The sequence below is a fragment of the Miscanthus floridulus genome, chromosome 9, assembly GCF_019320115.1.
Source record: "Miscanthus floridulus cultivar M001 chromosome 9, ASM1932011v1, whole genome shotgun sequence".
NCBI lineage: Eukaryota > Viridiplantae > Streptophyta > Magnoliopsida > Poales > Poaceae > Miscanthus > Miscanthus floridulus.
The window spans coordinates 99431920-99437587 of record NC_089588.1 but is presented as its reverse complement, the minus strand read 5'-3'; the positions used below and the strand labels follow the sequence as shown (position 1 = coordinate 99437587).

The following is a 5668-nucleotide window of genomic DNA, read 5'->3' as shown; positions in this document are numbered from 1 at the left end:
TTTTATAACCTTCCTAATGCTATAATTTTTTTGTACTCCTTTGATCATGGCTCTCTCTCTCTTTTTGGAAGGATGCCTTTTATTTGAAAGTATGGGCTATCTTATTTCTTTCTTTTTCTTTCCTTTTCTTCATTCTCTTTGGTATGCATTTTTTTCCTCTCATGCCCTTTGGCATGGATATTTTTTTTTGTTTTCTCCTCTTTTTTAGCATAGCCCTTACTTCCTTTTAGCACATGAAAAACTTTCAAGAGAGAGACTAATGATAAATGGATAGAGTAATTATTTGGTGGGTGGAAAAACATGTTTTTGTGTAACTCTCCGTGTAAGAGTCAGCATTTTATTTGTGGGTGTACGTGAATCGTGATCATGGGTGCATGACGAGAATCTCAACAAGGGTCACAAACAATTTGACAAAGCTCAACATGATAACAAGCAGCATATGACTAAGGTTTTGTATTTGTGGAACATGTTATATGGCTTTGGTAGGAAATATAAATCACTGAGGAACTTTCAATTTTAGCATTTTGAAAATAAAACTCCAGATGTCAAGTCTTTCTTAGAACAAAGTCGTGGCAAATTTCCGTTGCACCATATCATACCCCGCAACAACTTAGACTAGATTAAGCATTTGCAACCCACAAGTTTCAAGTTTTTAGGATGAGACATTCTTAGCCAATAAACTCAAATCTTGGGTAAAGCTAAGTTATAAACTAGGCACAGTCAAAATATAAGACATAGCAACTATTCATTATTTCAACAAGGATGAACTAAACTTTTTTACTACACATATGTAGAGTGGAATAAATATTATTTTATTATTATTATTATTTATTGTATTTATTATTATTTTTTAAAAAACTTTAATCAAGGTTCACCAAACAAATTTTCATCTCTATTGTCATCTCAAAGACTTACCCTCATGAAGTTGATAAATTCCTACAAGGGTTAGTCCATATAATCAACCAATATCTATACTTAACAATTTTCATTCAGTAATCAAACTAGATACCATGTCTAATTTAATCAAGGCAGGCTAATTAACCTAAGCACCATGCTTAAATTAAAAGGCCTATAGAAGCATGATCATTACATCCAAACTTCAAAATAAGCACCATGCTTAATTTGAAAGATGTAAAACCAATACTCCTAAACCAAAATATGTCGGTATAGAGAGAGAAGCATGAAAGGATAAATAAGAATCATCTAATTGAGGTGAAAACATTGAATGTTGAACTGGAGAACCATTGGGTTTTTTCATTATTATTATTATTATTATTATCTTTTTTTATTTATACAAGGTATCAGAAAGTGGTGAGAGCGCAAGATACATGTTACCTTGTGGGCATGCTCCTCCAAGCTAGCTCAAAGCCTAAGGTTTGGGGATGTACCTTCGTGCTTTTTAGCTTTTCCTGCATGGTTAGGATATGGTAGATCATGAGTGGACTTACCATCCCTCATGATTACCACATTGACATTTTCAAATGAAATCTCAGGATGCCCCGGGATCTTTTCAAAATCATATGCAGGAATTGAAGCGACAATTTGAGCTAGTTGGTTTTCAAACATTTTATGAAGGCTTCATTGATCTTTGAAGGGAAAAGTTAAGCCTTCTAAATTTGACTTAATGCTTTCCAAAATTTTATCATTAAAGGCAAGTTTCTTTCTCAAATTTTCATTTATTTGAGCTTGCCCTAACACAAGATCTATCAAGGAAGGTTGATTTGTAATATTTGAATTGTAAGCAAAGTTACCTTCCTGATATGGTGGGTGCGACTGATTCCACCCTAGATCTCCTTGTGGACGGAACCTGTTGTTGTTGTTTAGTGTATTTTTATGGGTCTCGAGGCAGTCATTCCCTGAGTGTCTGAGGTTTCCGCACACCTTGAATGGTATATGCGAGTAGAACGATTGGATGGTACCATGTTTGTCCAAGCATTTTATTAAGAGATCCAATTTTACGGCCAGCATATCCATTTCCTCCATGATATGCATGCCGTCTTCTTGGGTTTGGAGTCTGTCTTCACTCCACCCCTGGCTGGAGACCATCTTCTCAATGACAGTCGTAGGTTCGTTGTTTATGAGTTAGAAGAAAGCCCCTCTGGTAGTAGCATCTACGTGGGCTCTGGATGTGGAAGTTAGCATGTTGTAGAAGTTTTGAAGAATCAATCAGTTTTCCATCCCATGGTATGGATAGGCAAGGATGTATTCTTGTAGCCTCTCCCACGCTTCTGGGATGGATTCTGATGCTGTCTGCTGGAAGTTGGAAATTCTCCCATGAAGGGTGTTAGTTTTGCCCATCAGGAAGAACTTCGCTAGAAATGCCATGGAACCCTTGTTCCTTGTGTTGACAGCTTTTGGGTCCTTGTAGAACCACTGTTTTGCCATCCCCAGGAGGGAGAACGGAAACAGACGGAGTTTGAAGATCTTAGGTGTGACATCCTTCATGACGATGGTGTCACACAGCTCTAGGAAGTGTTGCAGATGAGCATTGGCATCCTTACTAGGCAGTCCGCAGAACGGACTGTAACACCCTAAATTTTGCATATTTTTGAAATAGGAGGAAATGATTAATTATGCATTTTTGTGGGAATTTGAATTTAGGAAAAATAATAAATTTTATCAAATTAAAATCAAATATAGGTCAACGGCCACGAGTGTGCATTCATGCTGCTGCATAATAATTTTTGAGTTGGTGTGATTTGAAATCAAACCTCAAATTGTTTTGAATTTGTATTTGGAAATTGCTTTGGAATATTGGAAAAGGAAAATAAGCTTCTTTCTCCTTCCTCTGTTTCGGCCCATAGGCCTGCTTCTGCCTGTGGCTCATTTCTCCCCAGCGTCGGCCTGCTTAACTTCCTTCTCGCAGCGGCCTAGCTCGGCCAGCTCAGCCTCCTTCTTCCGCGCCGCACCGCAGCAGTCCAGCCGAGCGCTAGCCCAAGTAGCGCCATGTGCCTTTCCTCCAGCCGCTAACAGCGCTGGCCCACATGTCGGCGTGTTCTCCTTTCTCATGCCATAATAGAGCCGGAGACCACTGCTCGACGCCGTGTTCGTCTCCGCCACGAGCTCGGTGCCGTGCCGCCCAAGCGTACTGTGCCCTCATAAATACCGCTCGAACCGCCTCCCTATCCCATCCGTAGTGAGTTTTTCACCCACGTAAGCCCACAGCCGCGCCTCGCCCTAGCGCCACCGCAAGCTTGGGAAAGCCGTTGCCATCCACCGAGCACCGCGCCACCTCTACTACCTCCCGTTCTTTGCTTTTGGGTCCGGTGAGATCCCCATCCCCTCCTTTATCTCCCTGTGCTTCTCTTTCGTTGAACCGAGCATTGCAGACCAAAAACCGAAGCTCCAGTGAGCCACCCATGGCGCCGCCGTGGTCAACCTCTCCGCCGGCCCTGTTCCGGCGACGTTTTTTCCCCCACCGCCAGATTCAATCTCGGCCGTCCATCTCTAATCCGACGGCCTACGATGAAGGATACCCCTTCATTCTAGAATTTTGCATAAGAGTCCTTATAATTATTTCAGTATTAACCCGCCATCCCTAGTGTCTTTTCCAGATTCCGTTTCTTTCTTTTGGAAGCGTATTTTGGTTCGGTTAGATTAAAAATACGTTTTCAGCTATTTACAGTTTTGCCACTAAATTTGTTTTAGCCATAAAATCTCCGTTTTAACTCCGATTTGATCCGTTGAAGTTGCGTTAGATTCATAATTAAGTAATATGCATGTTTATGCTACTGTTAAGTAGGTTTCCAACTTTTAAAATTTAAGGTTAGATTTAATCTATTATTTTACTAAAGGAAAACTTTTTAAATTTATAACTTTTTCATTTTAGCTCCGATTTTTGTGATCTTCGCGTCTATGTGTTCGTAGCGAGACAAAGATTCATTTTCCAAACTTTTCATCTTGATTTTATGCTGTTGGTGTACTGTTCTAATCTATAGCTTTGTTTGCTTCGCATGATTGCTCCTGGATGTTTGTATGTTGCTGTGTTATCGAGTATAGACGATGAGCAATTCATGGGAGATCAAGGGTACAACTTTGACGAGCAGGACCAGTAGGAGTACTTGGCTCAAGGCAAGTATAGCATGGGATCATCCTTGTTTCCTATTCACTTTAATTCATTAAATTCATGTTGCATGTGTCGCCTTCATAGGGATTCCCTATAATTGAACTTTTACCTTGTTACCTACGGGTTATGCATTTGGGTAGCTAGTGCTCAATTAAACCATGATCTTGTAACTTGACTAATGGTATATGCAATAAATATTAAAATATGACTTTTTAGCAACATGGAAATAGGCGGCTAGAGTGTTTAGCTATTTTCTAAATGCTTCAGATTCCTCTCCCTAAGGACTTATCTGTAAGTGATCATTCGGGACTTATAGTACAGCTATGAGGGCTACATGGCTCTGGCTTTAGCTTAATATGAGGACCTTTTTCTAGCTTGTTAGAGGTTACCTTTATGGCGCAAGAGGGGTGTGTTCCGGGTTAGATATAGTGCGGCCTCTGTCCGTCAGTGTATAGGCTGCGCGTCATTGTGCCTGTCAGAAGGGGAGCTCTACATTTGCAGGCCACAGAAACCTAGCGGCCCTAACTCGTTAGACGAACCTTTGAAAGGCTTTATAGTGACCCCTGCTTGCTCACCTTGGAAGTGTTTTGGGAGTTATAAACACGGGCATATGGGTATCATGACTCATAGTGAAAGTGTACAACCTCTGCAGAGTGTAAAACTAGTATATCAACCGTGCTCACGATCACGAGCGGCCTTGGAACCCTTATGGAATAGATGAACACTAAGGATTATCTATTTATGCTATTCATTATTCATGTTTACATTTGATCATGTGTTTTGCATTGGGAATTGAAACAACTTGTTGCTACTCTTAGGCTAAAATTGTGACAACTAAAAGTTGAACGTTGTTAAACCTGTGTCAAGCGTTTTGAGCCTCATGAACCCCATGTTACACTTGTTGAGTACGACATGTACTTATGCTTGTTTATTTTATTTATTTGGATAAAAATCTTGGATGGGTAACAGATGGCTATGAGTATGATGATTTTCCTGAGGACTACTAGACTTGTGGTCAACCAGCCGACGTCCCTGTGAAATGGAGCTTCCGCGAGAGATCTTTTTGTTATATTTTCCGCTATATTTATGTGATAAACCTGTCCTATTCGTGATGTAATAAACCCTTGTGATGATACTATTCATAATTTGTTGGCTTATGTGTGTGACTGATCTCTGGGCGCACATAAGATTTATCCTTAAAATTGGGTGACACGGACTGGCCTACACCATCATGATTAATCCAGTCTTCAGTTCAAAGTTCAATTTGCCCAAGTTGACAGCGGGCCCAATAGGCACGTTGGCAACACTAGGGATAGAGTACTCGCGTAGTGTCTTGTCGGCCATGGTGTTCGGTATGGATGGTGCTTGGATGACGAGTTCAACTATGGGTGGAGTAGCTAAAGGAGGATCGACACATGGTCGGGCCTTCTTTAGGAATGACTCTGGATTCTTGGTGAAGTTTGTTGGCAAGTCGAAACCATCTTACACTATCCTATTTTCATCCATGACAAGAGAAAAGAAACAAAGTTATCTTGTTATGAGCAATGGCTACTACACAAGCTATTATAATGAACATGTCCTAATAGATTCTTTTAACTAGTG

At 40.4% G+C, this 5668-nt stretch overlaps 1 pseudogene; it reads right to left on the bottom strand.

Annotated features, from left to right (window-relative positions):
• Window positions 1-2082: 2082 nt before the first annotated feature.
• On the bottom strand, window positions 2083-5410 carry LOC136480386 (uncharacterized; annotated as a pseudogene).
• Window positions 5411-5668: the final 258 nt, after the last annotated feature.